Below are 13044 nucleotides of genomic sequence, written 5' to 3' on the forward strand. Positions count from 1 at the left end.
CACACCCTCGTGGACAAAATGCTTACAGCACCTGGTATTCCCAGGCGGTCTCCCATCCAAGTACTAACCAGGCCCGACCCTGCTTAGCTTCCGAGATCAGACGAGATCGGGCGTACCCAGGCTGATATGGCCGTAAGCGAGAATTAATCTCTTGCTACAACATATATAGTCAAAGTGAGTCTGATAAAACAGACATTTAGTCAATTCATCATTAAATGCTTACTACAAGGCAGTGTTGCTGATGAAATAGTGCAAGAGCACACCCTCGTGGACAAAATATTTACAGCACCTGGTATTCCCAGGCGGTCTCCCATCCAAGTACTAACCAGGCCCGACCCTGCTTAGCTTCCTAGATCAGACGAGATCGGGCGTACCCAGGCTGGTATGGCCGTAAGCGAGAAACAATCTCTTGCTACAACATATATAGTCAAAGTGAGTGTGATAAACAGACATTGCATTTTCACCAATTAGATAAGCAGCTTGAACTTTGTGTCACTGAAAAAGTAGAAGAAATTACAAACACTGTTCCCATCACTTTTTAGCACAGGTAGTTGGATAAAATACAAACTTCATTTCCTTTCATCATTTGAACAGGGCAAAGGAGCATAAAGCACACACAAGCTGCATTCAGCAACAATATTCTTGTTTGTCTTATAAATACAAGGCAGATGCTAATTGAAAACACAAGGAAATTTGATCCTATTAAAAAGGCAGGAAGCTGCATTTTGTCAATTCATCATTAAATGCTTACTACAAGGCAGTGTTGCTGATGAAATAGTGCAAGAGCACACCCTCGTGGACAAAATGCTTACAGCACCTGGTATTCCCAGGCGGTCTCCCATCCAAGTACTAACCAGGCCCGACCCTGCTTAGCTTCCGAGATCAGACGAGATCGGGCGTACCCAGGCTGATATGGCCGTAAGCGAGAATCAATCTCTTGCTACAACATATATAGTCAAAGTGAGTCTGATAAAACAGACATTTAGTCAATTCATCATTAAATGCTTACTACAAGGCAGTGTTGCTGATGAAATAGTGCAAGAGCACACCCTCGTGGACAAAATGCTTACAGCACCTGGTATTCCCAGGCGGTCTCCCATCCAAGTACTAACCAGGCCCGACCCTGCTTAGCTTCCTAGATCAGACGAGATCGGGCGTACCCAGGCTGGTATGGCCGTAAGCGATAAACAATCTCTTGCTACAACATATATAGTCAAAGTGAGTGTGATAAACAGACATTGCATTTTCACCAATTAGATAAGCAGCTTGAACTTTGTGTCACTGAAAAAGTAGAAGAAATTACAAACACTGTTCCCATCACTTTTTAGCACAGGTAGTTGGATAAAATACAAACTTTATTTCCTTTCATCATTTGAACAGGCCAAAGGAGCATAAAGCACACACAAGCTGCATTCAGCAACAATATTCTTGTTTGTCTTATAAATACAAGGCAGATGCTAATTGAAAACACAAGGAAATTTGATCCTATTAAAAAGGCAGGAAGCTGCATTTTGTCAATTCATCATTAAATGCTTACTACAAGGCAGTGTTGCTGATGAAATAGTGCAAGAGCACACCCTCGTGGACAAAATGCTTACAGCACCTGGTATTCCCAGGCGGTCTCCCATCCAAGTACTAACCAGGCCCGACCCTGCTTAGCTTCCGAGATCAGACGAGATCGGGCGTACCCAGGCTGATATGGCCGTAAGCGAGAATTAATCTCTTGCTACAACATATATAGTCAAAGTGAGTCTGATAAAACAGACATTTAGTCAATTCATCATTAAATGCTTACTACAAGGCAGTGTTGCTGATGAAATAGTGCAAGAGCACACCCTCGTGGACAAAATGCTTACAGCACCTGGTATTCCCAGGCGGTCTCCCATCCAAGTACTAACCAGTCCCGACCCTGCTTAGCTTCCGAGATCAGACGAGATCGGGCGTACCCAGGCTGATATGGCCGTAAGCGAGAAACAATCTCTTGCTACAACATATATAGTCAAAGTGAGTCTGATAAAACAGACATTTAGTCAATTCATCATTAAATGCTTACTACAAGGCAGTGTTGCTGATGAAATAGTGCAAGAGCACACCCTCGTGGACAAAATATTTACAGCACCTGGTATTCCCAGGCGGTCTCCCATCCAAGTACTAACCAGGCCCGACCCTGCTTAGCTTCCTAGATCAGACGAGATCGGGCGTACCCAGGCTGGTATGGCCGTAAGCGATAAACAATCTCTTGCTACAACATATATAGTCAAAGTGAGTGTGATAAACAGACATTGCATTTTCACCAATTAGATAAGCAGCTTGAACTTTGTGTCACTGAAAAAGTAGAAGAAATTACAAACACTGTTCCCATCACTTTTTAGCACAGGTAGTTGGATAAAATACAAACTTTATTTCCTTTCATCATTTGAACAGGCCAAAGGAGCATAAAGCACACACAAGCTGCATTCAGCAACAATATTCTTGTTTGTCTTATAAATACAAGGCAGATGCTAATTGAAAACACAAGGAAATTTGATCCTATTAAAAAGGCAGGAAGCTGCATTTTGTCAATTCATCATTAAATGCTTACTACAAGGCAGTGTTGCTGATGAAATAGTGCAAGAGCACACCCTCGTGGACAAAATGCTTACAGCACCTGGTATTCCCAGGCGGTCTCCCATCCAAGTACTAACCAGGCCCGACCCTGCTTAGCTTCCGAGATCAGACGAGATCGGGCGTACCCAGGCTGATATGGCCGTAAGCGAGAATTAATCTCTTGCTACAACATATATAGTCAAAGTGAGTCTGATAAAACAGACATTTAGTCAATTCATCATTAAATGCTTACTACAAGGCAGTGTTGCTGATGAAATAGTGCAAGAGCACACCCTCGTGGACAAAATATTTACAGCACCTGGTATTCCCAGGCGGTCTCCCATCCAAGTACTAACCAGGCCCGACCCTGCTTAGCTTCCTAGATCAGACGAGATCGGGCGTACCCAGGCTGGTATGGCCGTAAGCGAGAAACAATCTCTTGCTACAACATATATAGTCAAAGTGAGTCTGATAAACAGACATTGCATTTTCACCAGTTAGATAAGCAGCTTGAACTTTGTGTCACTGAAAAAGTAGAAGAAATTACAAACACTGTTCCCATCACTTTTTAGCACAGGTAGTTGGATAAAATACAAACTTTATTTCCTTTCATCATTTGAACAGGGCAAAGGAGCATAAAGCACACACAAGCTGCATTCAGCAACAATATTCTTGTTTGTCTTATAAATACAAGGCAGATGCTAATTGAAAACACAAGGAAATTTGATCCTATTAAAAAGGCAGGAAGCTGCATTTTGTCAATTCATCATTAAATGCTTACTACAAGGCAGTGTTGCTGATGAAATAGTGCAAGAGCACACCCTCGTGGACAAAATGCTTACAGCACCTGGTATTCCCAGGCGGTCTCCCATCCAAGTACTAACCAGGCCCGACCCTGCTTAGCTTCCGAGATCAGACGAGATCGGGCGTACCCAGGCTGATATGGCCGTAAGCGAGAAACAATCTCTTGCTACAACATATATAGTCAAAGTGAGTCTGATAAAACAGACATTTAGTCAATTCATCATTAAATGCTTACTACAAGGCAGTGTTGCTGATGAAATAGTGCAAGAGCACACCCTCGTGGACAAAATGCTTACAGCACCTGGTATTCCCAGGCGGTCTCCCATCCAAGTACTAACCAGGCCCGACCCTGCTTAGCTTCCTAGATCAGACGAGATCGGGCGTACCCAGGCTGGTATGGCCGTAAGCGATAAACAATCTCTTGCTACAACATATATAGTCAAAGTGAGTGTGATAAACAGACATTGCATTTTCACCAATTAGATAAGCAGCTTGAACTTTGTGTCACTGAAAAAGTAGAAGAAATTACAAACACTGTTCCCATCACTTTTTGGCACAGGTAGTTGGATAAAATACAAACTTTATTTCCTTTCATCATTTGAACAGGCCAAAGGAGCATAAAGCACACACAAGCTGCATTCAGCAACAATATTCTTGTTTGTCTTATAAATACAAGGCAGATGCTAATTGAAAACACAAGGAAATTTGATCCTATTAAAAAGGCAGGAAGCTGCATTTTGTCAATTCATCATTAAATGCTTACTACAAGGCAGTGTTGCTGATGAAATAGTGCAAGAGCACACCCTCGTGGACAAAATGCTTACAGCACCTGGTATTCCCAGGCGGTCTCCCATCCAAGTACTAACCAGGCCCGACCCTGCTTAGCTTCCGAGATCAGACGAGATCGGGCGTACCCAGGCTGATATGGCCGTAAGCGAGAATTAATCTCTTGCTACAACATATATAGTCAAAGTGAGTCTGATAAAACAGACATTTAGTCAATTCATCATTAAATGCTTACTACAAGGCAGTGTTGCTGATGAAATAGTGCAAGAGCACACCCTCGTGGACAAAATATTTACAGCACCTGGTATTCCCAGGCGGTCTCCCATCCAAGTACTAACCAGGCCCGACCCTGCTTAGCTTCCTAGATCAGACGAGATCGGGCGTACCCAGGCTGGTATGGCCGTAAGCGAGAAACAATCTCTTGCTACAACATATATAGTCAAAGTGAGTGTGATAAACAGACATTGCATTTTCACCAGTTAGATAAGCAGCTTGAACTTTGTGTCACTGAAAAAGTAGAAGAAATTACAAACACTGTTCCCATCACTTTTTAGCACAGGTAGTTGGATAAAATACAAACTTTATTTCCTTTCATCATTTGAACAGGGCAAAGGAGCATAAAGCACACACAAGCTGCATTCAGCAACAATATTCTTGTTTGTCTTATAAATACAAGGCAGATGCTAATTGAAAACACAAGGAAATTTGATCCTATTAAAAAGGCAGGAAGCTGCATTTTGTCAATTCATCATTAAATGCTTACTACAAGGCAGTGTTGCTGATGAAATAGTGCAAGAGCACACCCTCGTGGACAAAATGCTTACAGCACCTGGTATTCCCAGGCGGTCTCCCATCCAAGTACTAACCAGGCCCGACCCTGCTTAGCTTCCGAGATCAGACGAGATCGGGCGTACCCAGGCTGATATGGCCGTAAGCGAGAAACAATCTCTTGCTACAACATATATAGTCAAAGTGAGTCTGATAAAACAGACATTTAGTCAATTCATCATTAAATGCTTACTACAAGGCAGTGTTGCTGATGAAATAGTGCAAGAGCACACCCTCGTGGACAAAATGCTTACAGCACCTGGTATTCCCAGGCGGTCTCCCATCCAAGTACTAACCAGGCCCGACCCTGCTTAGCTTCCTAGATCAGACGAGATCGGGCGTACCCAGGCTGGTATGGCCGTAAGCGATAAACAATCTCTTGCTACAACATATATAGTCAAAGTGAGTGTGATAAACAGACATTGCATTTTCACCAATTAGATAAGCAGCTTGAACTTTGTGTCACTGAAAAAGTAGAAGAAATTACAAACACTGTTCCCATCACTTTTTAGCACAGGTAGTTGGATAAAATACAAACTTTATTTCCTTTCATCATTTGAACAGGCCAAAGGAGCATAAAGCACACACAAGCTGCATTCAGCAACAATATTCTTGTTTGTCTTATAAATACAAGGCAGATGCTAATTGAAAACACAAGGAAATTTGATCCTATTAAAAAGGCAGGAAGCTGCATTTTGTCAATTCATCATTAAATGCTTACTACAAGGCAGTGTTGCTGATGAAATAGTGCAAGAGCACACCCTCGTGGACAAAATGCTTACAGCACCTGGTATTCCCAGGCGGTCTCCCATCCAAGTACTAACCAGGCCCGACCCTGCTTAGCTTCCGAGATCAGACGAGATCGGGCGTACCCAGGCTGATATGGCCGTAAGCGAGAATTAATCTCTTGCTACAACATATATAGTCAAAGTGAGTCTGATAAAACAGACATTTAGTCAATTCATCATTAAATGCTTACTACAAGGCAGTGTTGCTGATGAAATAGTGCAAGAGCACACCCTCGTGGACAAAATATTTACAGCACCTGGTATTCCCAGGCGGTCTCCCATCCAAGTACTAACCAGGCCCGACCCTGCTTAGCTTCCTAGATCAGACGAGATCGGGCGTACCCAGGCTGGTATGGCCGTAAGCGAGAAACAATCTCTTGCTACAACATATATAGTCAAAGTGAGTCTGATAAACAGACATTGCATTTTCACCAGTTAGATAAGCAGCTTGAACTTTGTGTCACTGAAAAAGTAGAAGAAATTACAAACACTGTTCCCATCACTTTTTAGCACAGGTAGTTGGATAAAATACAAACTTTATTTCCTTTCATCATTTGAACAGGGCAAAGGAGCATAAAGCACACACAAGCTGCATTCAGCAACAATATTCTTGTTTGTCTTATAAATACAAGGCAGATGCTAATTGAAAACACAAGGAAATTTGATCCTATTAAAAAGGCAGGAAGCTGCATTTTGTCAATTCATCATTAAATGCTTACTACAAGGCAGTGTTGCTGATGAAATAGTGCAAGAGCACACCCTCGTGGACAAAATGCTTACAGCACCTGGTATTCCCAGGCGGTCTCCCATCCAAGTACTAACCAGGCCCGACCCTGCTTAGCTTCCGAGATCAGACGAGATCGGGCGTACCCAGGCTGATATGGCCGTAAGCGAGAAACAATCTCTTGCTACAACATATATAGTCAAAGTGAGTCTGATAAAACAGACATTTAGTCAATTCATCATTAAATGCTTACTACAAGGCAGTGTTGCTGATGAAATAGTGCAAGAGCACACCCTCGTGGACAAAATGCTTACAGCACCTGGTATTCCCAGGCGGTCTCCCATCCAAGTACTAACCAGGCCCGACCCTGCTTAGCTTCCTAGATCAGACGAGATCGGGCGTACCCAGGCTGATATGGCCGTAAGCGAGAATCAATCTCTTGCTACAACATATATAGTCAAAGTGAGTCTGATAAAACAGACATTTAGTCAATTCATCATTAAACGCTTACTACAAGGCAGTGTTGCTGATGAAATAGTGCAAGAGCACACCCTCGTGGACAAAATGCTTACAGCACCTGGTATTCCCAGGCGGTCTCCCATCCAAGTACTAACCAGGCCCGACCCTGCTTAGCTTCCTAGATCAGACGAGATCGGGCGTACCCAGGCTGGTATGGCCGTAAGCGAGAAACAATCTCTTGCTACAACATATATAGTCAAAGTGAGTGTGATAAACAGACATTGCATTTTCACCAATTAGATAAGCAGCTTGAACTTTGTGTCACTGAAAAAGTAGAAGAAATTACAAACACTGTTCCCATCACTTTTTAGCACAGGTAGTTGGATAAAATACAAACTTTATTTCCTTTCATCATTTGAACAGGCCAAAGGAGCATAAAGCACACACAAGCTGCATTCAGCAACAATATTCTTGTTTGTCTTATAAATACAAGGCAGATGCTAATTGAAAACACAAGGAAATTTGATCCTATTAAAAAGGCAGGAAGCTGCATTTTGTCAATTCATCATTAAATGCTTACTACAAGGCAGTGTTGCTGATGAAATAGTGCAAGAGCACACCCTCGTGGACAAAATGCTTACAGCACCTGGTATTCCCAGGCGGTCTCCCATCCAAGTACTAACCAGGCCCGACCCTGCTTAGCTTCCGAGATCAGACGAGATCGGGCGTACCCAGGCTGATATGGCCGTAAGCGAGAAACAATCTCTTGCTACAACATATATAGTCAAAGTGAGTCTGATAAAACAGACATTTAGTCAATTCATCATTAAATGCTTACTACAAGGCAGTGTTGCTGATGAAATAGTGCAAGAGCACACCCTCGTGGACAAAATGCTTACAGCACCTGGTATTCCCAGGCGGTCTCCCATCCAAGTACTAACCAGGCCCGACCCTGCTTAGCTTCCTAGATCAGACGAGATCGGGCGTACCCAGGCTGGTATGGCCGTAAGCGATAAACAATCTCTTGCTACAACATATATAGTCAAAGTGAGTGTGATAAACAGACATTGCATTTTCACCAATTAGATAAGCAGCTTGAACTTTGTGTCACTGAAAAAGTAGAAGAAATTACAAACACTGTTCCCATCACTTTTTAGCACAGGTAGTTGGATAAAATACAAACTTTATTTCCTTTCATCATTTGAACAGGCCAAAGGAGCATAAAGCACACACAAGCTGCATTCAGCAACAATATTCTTGTTTGTCTTATAAATACAAGGCAGATGCTAATTGAAAACACAAGGAAATTTGATCCTATTAAAAAGGCAGGAAGCTGCATTTTGTCAATTCATCATTAAATGCTTACTACAAGGCAGTGTTGCTGATGAAATAGTGCAAGAGCACACCCTCGTGGACAAAATGCTTACAGCACCTGGTATTCCCAGGCGGTCTCCCATCCAAGTACTAACCAGGCCCGACCCTGCTTAGCTTCCGAGATCAGACGAGATCGGGCGTACCCAGGCTGATATGGCCGTAAGCGAGAATTAATCTCTTGCTACAACATATATAGTCAAAGTGAGTCTGATAAAACAGACATTTAGTCAATTCATCATTAAATGCTTACTACAAGGCAGTGTTGCTGATGAAATAGTGCAAGAGCACACCCTCGTGGACAAAATATTTACAGCACCTGGTATTCCCAGGCGGTCTCCCATCCAAGTACTAACCAGGCCCGACCCTGCTTAGCTTCCTAGATCAGACGAGATCGGGCGTACCCAGGCTGGTATGGCCGTAAGCGAGAAACAATCTCTTGCTACAACATATATAGTCAAAGTGAGTGTGATAAACAGACATTGCATTTTCACCAGTTAGATAAGCAGCTTGAACTTTGTGTCACTGAAAAAGTAGAAGAAATTACAAACACTGTTCCCATCACTTTTTAGCACAGGTAGTTGGATAAAATACAAACTTTATTTCCTTTCATCATTTGAACAGGGCAAAGGAGCATAAAGCACACACAAGCTGCATTCAGCAACAATATTCTTGTTTGTCTTATAAATACAAGGCAGATGCTAATTGAAAACACAAGGAAATTTGATCCTATTAAAAAGGCAGGAAGCTGCATTTTGTCAATTCATCATTAAATGCTTACTACAAGGCAGTGTTGCTGATGAAATAGTGCAAGAGCACACCCTCGTGGACAAAATGCTTACAGCACCTGGTATTCCCAGGCGGTCTCCCATCCAAGTACTAACCAGGCCCGACCCTGCTTAGCTTCCGAGATCAGACGAGATCGGGCGTACCCAGGCTGATATGGCCGTAAGCGAGAAACAATCTCTTGCTACAACATATATAGTCAAAGTGAGTCTGATAAAACAGACATTTAGTCAATTCATCATTAAATGCTTACTACAAGGCAGTGTTGCTGATGAAATAGTGCAAGAGCACACCCTCGTGGACAAAATGCTTACAGCACCTGGTATTCCCAGGCGGTCTCCCATCCAAGTACTAACCAGGCCCGACCCTGCTTAGCTTCCTAGATCAGACGAGATCGGGCGTACCCAGGCTGGTATGGCCGTAAGCGATAAACAATCTCTTGCTACAACATATATAGTCAAAGTGAGTGTGATAAACAGACATTGCATTTTCACCAATTAGATAAGCAGCTTGAACTTTGTGTCACTGAAAAAGTAGAAGAAATTACAAACACTGTTCCCATCACTTTTTAGCACAGGTAGTTGGATAAAATACAAACTTTATTTCCTTTCATCATTTGAACAGGCCAAAGGAGCATAAAGCACACACAAGCTGCATTCAGCAACAATATTCTTGTTTGTCTTATAAATACAAGGCAGATGCTAATTGAAAACACAAGGAAATTTGATCCTATTAAAAAGGCAGGAAGCTGCATTTTGTCAATTCATCATTAAATGCTTACTACAAGGCAGTGTTGCTGATGAAATAGTGCAAGAGCACACCCTCGTGGACAAAATGCTTACAGCACCTGGTATTCCCAGGCGGTCTCCCATCCAAGTACTAACCAGGCCCGACCCTGCTTAGCTTCCGAGATCAGACGAGATCGGGCGTACCCAGGCTGATATGGCCGTAAGCGAGAATTAATCTCTTGCTACAACATATATAGTCAAAGTGAGTCTGATAAAACAGACATTTAGTCAATTCATCATTAAATGCTTACTACAAGGCAGTGTTGCTGATGAAATAGTGCAAGAGCACACCCTCGTGGACAAAATATTTACAGCACCTGGTATTCCCAGGCGGTCTCCCATCCAAGTACTAACCAGGCCCGACCCTGCTTAGCTTCCTAGATCAGACGAGATCGGGCGTACCCAGGCTGGTATGGCCGTAAGCGAGAAACAATCTCTTGCTACAACATATATAGTCAAAGTGAGTGTGATAAACAGACATTGCATTTTCACCAGTTAGATAAGCAGCTTGAACTTTGTGTCACTGAAAAAGTAGAAGAAATTACAAACACTGTTCCCATCACTTTTTAGCACAGGTAGTTGGATAAAATACAAACTTTATTTCCTTTCATCATTTGAACAGGGCAAAGGAGCATAAAGCACACACAAGCTGCATTCAGCAACAATATTCTTGTTTGTCTTATAAATACAAGGCAGATGCTAATTGAAAACACAAGGAAATTTGATCCTATTAAAAAGGCAGGAAGCTGCATTTTGTCAATTCATCATTAAATGCTTACTACAAGGCAGTGTTGCTGATGAAATAGTGCAAGAGCACACCCTCGTGGACAAAATGCTTACAGCACCTGGTATTCCCAGGCGGTCTCCCATCCAAGTACTAACCAGGCCCGACCCTGCTTAGCTTCCGAGATCAGACGAGATCGGGCGTACCCAGGCTGATATGGCCGTAAGCGAGAAACAATCTCTTGCTACAACATATATAGTCAAAGTGAGTCTGATAAAACAGACATTTAGTCAATTCATCATTAAATGCTTACTACAAGGCAGTGTTGCTGATGAAATAGTGCAAGAGCACACCCTCGTGGACAAAATATTTACAGCACCTGGTATTCCCAGGCGGTCTCCCATCCAAGTACTAACCAGGCCCGACCCTGCTTAGGTTCCTAGATCAGACGAGATCGGGCGTACCCAGGCTGGTATGGCCGTAAGCGATAAACAATCTCTTGCTACAACATATATAGTCAAAGTGAGTGTGATAAACAGACATTGCATTTTCACCAATTAGATAAGCAGCTTGAACTTTGTGTCACTGAAAAAGTAGAAGAAATTACAAACACTGTTCCCATCACTTTTTAGCACAGGTAGTTGGATAAAATACAAACTTTATTTCCTTTCATCATTTGAACAGGCCAAAGGAGCATAAAGCACACACAAGCTGCATTCAGCAACAATATTCTTGTTTGTCTTATAAATACAAGGCAGATGCTAATTGAAAACACAAGGAAATTTGATCCTATTAAAAAGGCAGGAAGCTGCATTTTGTCAATTCATCATTAAATGCTTACTACAAGGCAGTGTTGCTGATGAAATAGTGCAAGAGCACACCCTCGTGGACAAAATGCTTACAGCACCTGGTATTCCCAGGCGGTCTCCCATCCAAGTACTAACCAGGCCCGACCCTGCTTAGCTTCCGAGATCAGACGAGATCGGGCGTACCCAGGCTGATATGGCCGTAAGCGAGAATTAATCTCTTGCTACAACATATATAGTCAAAGTGAGTCTGATAAAACAGACATTTAGTCAATTCATCATTAAATGCTTACTACAAGGCAGTGTTGCTGATGAAATAGTGCAAGAGCACACCCTCGTGGACAAAATATTTACAGCACCTGGTATTCCCAGGCGGTCTCCCATCCAAGTACTAACCAGGCCCGACCCTGCTTAGCTTCCTAGATCAGACGAGATCGGGCGTACCCAGGCTGGTATGGCCGTAAGCGAGAAACAATCTCTTGCTGCAACATATATAGTCAAAGTGAGTGTGATAAACAGACATTGCATTTTCACCAATTAGATAAGCAGCTTGAACTTTGTGTCACTGAAAAAGTAGAAGAAATTACAAACACTGTTCCCATCACTTTTTAGCACAGGTAGTTGGATAAAATACAAACTTTATTTCCTTTCATCATTTGAACAGGGCAAAGGAGCATAAAGCACACACAAGCTGCATTCAGCAACAATATTCTTGTTTGTCTTATAAATACAAGGCAGATGCTAATTGAAAACACAAGGAAATTTGATCCTATTAAAAAGGCAGGAAGCTGCATTTTGTCAATTCATCATTAAATGCTTACTACAAGGCAGTGTTGCTGATGAAATAGTGCAAGAGCACACCCTCGTGGACAAAATGCTTACAGCACCTGGTATTCCCAGGCGGTCTCCCATCCAAGTACTAACCAGGCCCGACCCTGCTTAGCTTCCGAGATCAGACGAGATCGGGCGTACCCAGGCTGGTATGGCCGTGAGCGATAAACAATCTCTTGCTACAACATATATAGTCAAAGTGAGTCTGATAAAACAGACATTTAGTCAATTCATCATTAAATGCTTACTACAAGGCAGTGTTGCTGATGAAATAGTGCAAGAGCACACCCTCGTGGACAAAATGCTTACAGCACCTGGTATTCCCAGGCGGTCTCCCATCCAAGTACTAACCAGGCCCGACCCTGCTTAGCTTCCTAGATCAGACGAGATCGGGCGTACCCAGGCTGGTATGGCCGTGAGCGATAAACAATCTCTTGCTACAACATATATAGTCAAAGTGAGTGTGATAAACAGACATTGCATTTTCACCAATTAGATAAGCAGCTTGAACTTTGTGTCACTGAAAAAGTAGAAGAAATTACAAACACTGTTCCCATCACTTTTTAGCACAGGTAGTTGGATAAAATACAAACTTTATTTCCTTTCATCATTTGAACAGGCCAAAGGAGCATAAAGCACACACAAGCTGCATTCAGCAACAATATTCTTGTTTGTCTTATAAATACAAGGCAGATGCTAATTGAAAACACAAGGAAATTTGATCCTATTAAAAAGGCAGGAAACTGCATTTTGTCAATTCATC

At 42.5% G+C, this 13044-nt stretch overlaps 33 non-coding genes and 1 pseudogene across 33 annotated transcripts; all 34 read right to left on the minus strand.

The window, feature by feature from the left end:
- Nucleotides 1-19: 19 nt before the first annotated feature.
- LOC145883571 (5S ribosomal RNA) lies at nt 20-138 on the minus strand. The gene has a single exon (XR_014395147.1). It is a non-coding gene; the product is annotated as a 5S ribosomal RNA (ribosomal RNA).
- A 139-nt stretch (nt 139-277) lies between these two features.
- Nucleotides 278-396, minus strand: LOC145852469 (5S ribosomal RNA). The gene has a single exon (XR_014374325.1). It is a non-coding gene; the product is annotated as a 5S ribosomal RNA (ribosomal RNA).
- Nucleotides 397-805: 409 nt separating this feature from the next.
- Nucleotides 806-924, minus strand: LOC145883572 (5S ribosomal RNA). Its single transcript, XR_014395148.1, has one exon. It is a non-coding gene; the product is annotated as a 5S ribosomal RNA (ribosomal RNA).
- Nucleotides 925-1063: 139 nt separating this feature from the next.
- LOC145886955 (5S ribosomal RNA) lies at nt 1064-1182 on the minus strand. The gene has a single exon (XR_014398542.1). It is a non-coding gene; the product is annotated as a 5S ribosomal RNA (ribosomal RNA).
- Nucleotides 1183-1591: 409 nt separating this feature from the next.
- On the minus strand, nt 1592-1710 carry LOC145883573 (5S ribosomal RNA). Its single transcript, XR_014395149.1, has one exon. It is a non-coding gene; the product is annotated as a 5S ribosomal RNA (ribosomal RNA).
- Nucleotides 1711-1849: 139 nt separating this feature from the next.
- LOC145851368 (5S ribosomal RNA) lies at nt 1850-1968 on the minus strand. The gene has a single exon (XR_014373219.1). It is a non-coding gene; the product is annotated as a 5S ribosomal RNA (ribosomal RNA).
- Nucleotides 1969-2107: 139 nt separating this feature from the next.
- Nucleotides 2108-2226, minus strand: LOC145852470 (5S ribosomal RNA). Its single transcript, XR_014374326.1, has one exon. It is a non-coding gene; the product is annotated as a 5S ribosomal RNA (ribosomal RNA).
- Nucleotides 2227-2635: 409 nt separating this feature from the next.
- Nucleotides 2636-2754, minus strand: LOC145883574 (5S ribosomal RNA). Its single transcript, XR_014395150.1, has one exon. It is a non-coding gene; the product is annotated as a 5S ribosomal RNA (ribosomal RNA).
- A 139-nt stretch (nt 2755-2893) lies between these two features.
- On the minus strand, nt 2894-3012 carry LOC145852471 (5S ribosomal RNA). Its single transcript, XR_014374327.1, has one exon. It is a non-coding gene; the product is annotated as a 5S ribosomal RNA (ribosomal RNA).
- A 409-nt stretch (nt 3013-3421) lies between these two features.
- LOC145883575 (5S ribosomal RNA) lies at nt 3422-3540 on the minus strand. Its single transcript, XR_014395151.1, has one exon. It is a non-coding gene; the product is annotated as a 5S ribosomal RNA (ribosomal RNA).
- A 139-nt stretch (nt 3541-3679) lies between these two features.
- Nucleotides 3680-3798, minus strand: LOC145886956 (5S ribosomal RNA). Its single transcript, XR_014398543.1, has one exon. It is a non-coding gene; the product is annotated as a 5S ribosomal RNA (ribosomal RNA).
- Nucleotides 3799-4207: 409 nt separating this feature from the next.
- On the minus strand, nt 4208-4326 carry LOC145883577 (5S ribosomal RNA). The gene has a single exon (XR_014395153.1). It is a non-coding gene; the product is annotated as a 5S ribosomal RNA (ribosomal RNA).
- Nucleotides 4327-4465: 139 nt separating this feature from the next.
- On the minus strand, nt 4466-4584 carry LOC145852472 (5S ribosomal RNA). Its single transcript, XR_014374328.1, has one exon. It is a non-coding gene; the product is annotated as a 5S ribosomal RNA (ribosomal RNA).
- A 409-nt stretch (nt 4585-4993) lies between these two features.
- On the minus strand, nt 4994-5112 carry LOC145883578 (5S ribosomal RNA). The gene has a single exon (XR_014395154.1). It is a non-coding gene; the product is annotated as a 5S ribosomal RNA (ribosomal RNA).
- A 139-nt stretch (nt 5113-5251) lies between these two features.
- On the minus strand, nt 5252-5370 carry LOC145886957 (5S ribosomal RNA). The gene has a single exon (XR_014398544.1). It is a non-coding gene; the product is annotated as a 5S ribosomal RNA (ribosomal RNA).
- Nucleotides 5371-5779: 409 nt separating this feature from the next.
- LOC145883579 (5S ribosomal RNA) lies at nt 5780-5898 on the minus strand. Its single transcript, XR_014395155.1, has one exon. It is a non-coding gene; the product is annotated as a 5S ribosomal RNA (ribosomal RNA).
- Nucleotides 5899-6037: 139 nt separating this feature from the next.
- LOC145852473 (5S ribosomal RNA) lies at nt 6038-6156 on the minus strand. Its single transcript, XR_014374329.1, has one exon. It is a non-coding gene; the product is annotated as a 5S ribosomal RNA (ribosomal RNA).
- A 409-nt stretch (nt 6157-6565) lies between these two features.
- Nucleotides 6566-6684, minus strand: LOC145883580 (5S ribosomal RNA). Its single transcript, XR_014395156.1, has one exon. It is a non-coding gene; the product is annotated as a 5S ribosomal RNA (ribosomal RNA).
- A 139-nt stretch (nt 6685-6823) lies between these two features.
- On the minus strand, nt 6824-6942 carry LOC145851494 (5S ribosomal RNA). Its single transcript, XR_014373345.1, has one exon. It is a non-coding gene; the product is annotated as a 5S ribosomal RNA (ribosomal RNA).
- Nucleotides 6943-7081: 139 nt separating this feature from the next.
- On the minus strand, nt 7082-7200 carry LOC145886958 (5S ribosomal RNA). The gene has a single exon (XR_014398545.1). It is a non-coding gene; the product is annotated as a 5S ribosomal RNA (ribosomal RNA).
- Nucleotides 7201-7609: 409 nt separating this feature from the next.
- Nucleotides 7610-7728, minus strand: LOC145883581 (5S ribosomal RNA). Its single transcript, XR_014395157.1, has one exon. It is a non-coding gene; the product is annotated as a 5S ribosomal RNA (ribosomal RNA).
- A 139-nt stretch (nt 7729-7867) lies between these two features.
- Nucleotides 7868-7986, minus strand: LOC145886960 (5S ribosomal RNA). Its single transcript, XR_014398547.1, has one exon. It is a non-coding gene; the product is annotated as a 5S ribosomal RNA (ribosomal RNA).
- Nucleotides 7987-8395: 409 nt separating this feature from the next.
- LOC145883582 (5S ribosomal RNA) lies at nt 8396-8514 on the minus strand. The gene has a single exon (XR_014395158.1). It is a non-coding gene; the product is annotated as a 5S ribosomal RNA (ribosomal RNA).
- Nucleotides 8515-8653: 139 nt separating this feature from the next.
- Nucleotides 8654-8772, minus strand: LOC145852474 (5S ribosomal RNA). The gene has a single exon (XR_014374330.1). It is a non-coding gene; the product is annotated as a 5S ribosomal RNA (ribosomal RNA).
- A 409-nt stretch (nt 8773-9181) lies between these two features.
- LOC145883583 (5S ribosomal RNA) lies at nt 9182-9300 on the minus strand. The gene has a single exon (XR_014395159.1). It is a non-coding gene; the product is annotated as a 5S ribosomal RNA (ribosomal RNA).
- Nucleotides 9301-9439: 139 nt separating this feature from the next.
- Nucleotides 9440-9558, minus strand: LOC145886961 (5S ribosomal RNA). Its single transcript, XR_014398548.1, has one exon. It is a non-coding gene; the product is annotated as a 5S ribosomal RNA (ribosomal RNA).
- A 409-nt stretch (nt 9559-9967) lies between these two features.
- LOC145883584 (5S ribosomal RNA) lies at nt 9968-10086 on the minus strand. The gene has a single exon (XR_014395160.1). It is a non-coding gene; the product is annotated as a 5S ribosomal RNA (ribosomal RNA).
- Nucleotides 10087-10225: 139 nt separating this feature from the next.
- Nucleotides 10226-10344, minus strand: LOC145852475 (5S ribosomal RNA). The gene has a single exon (XR_014374331.1). It is a non-coding gene; the product is annotated as a 5S ribosomal RNA (ribosomal RNA).
- Nucleotides 10345-10753: 409 nt separating this feature from the next.
- Nucleotides 10754-10872, minus strand: LOC145883585 (5S ribosomal RNA). Its single transcript, XR_014395161.1, has one exon. It is a non-coding gene; the product is annotated as a 5S ribosomal RNA (ribosomal RNA).
- A 139-nt stretch (nt 10873-11011) lies between these two features.
- Nucleotides 11012-11130, minus strand: LOC145853175 (uncharacterized; annotated as a pseudogene).
- A 409-nt stretch (nt 11131-11539) lies between these two features.
- Nucleotides 11540-11658, minus strand: LOC145883586 (5S ribosomal RNA). The gene has a single exon (XR_014395162.1). It is a non-coding gene; the product is annotated as a 5S ribosomal RNA (ribosomal RNA).
- A 139-nt stretch (nt 11659-11797) lies between these two features.
- On the minus strand, nt 11798-11916 carry LOC145852477 (5S ribosomal RNA). Its single transcript, XR_014374333.1, has one exon. It is a non-coding gene; the product is annotated as a 5S ribosomal RNA (ribosomal RNA).
- Nucleotides 11917-12325: 409 nt separating this feature from the next.
- Nucleotides 12326-12444, minus strand: LOC145884673 (5S ribosomal RNA). The gene has a single exon (XR_014396252.1). It is a non-coding gene; the product is annotated as a 5S ribosomal RNA (ribosomal RNA).
- A 139-nt stretch (nt 12445-12583) lies between these two features.
- On the minus strand, nt 12584-12702 carry LOC145851871 (5S ribosomal RNA). The gene has a single exon (XR_014373723.1). It is a non-coding gene; the product is annotated as a 5S ribosomal RNA (ribosomal RNA).
- Between the last annotated feature and the right edge of the window lie 342 nt (nt 12703-13044).

The sequence above is a fragment of the Salmo salar genome, chromosome 08 (assembly GCF_965601325.2).
Source record: "Salmo salar chromosome 08, fSalSal1, whole genome shotgun sequence".
In the NCBI taxonomy this organism is placed as follows: Eukaryota; Metazoa; Chordata; class Actinopteri; order Salmoniformes; family Salmonidae; genus Salmo; species Salmo salar.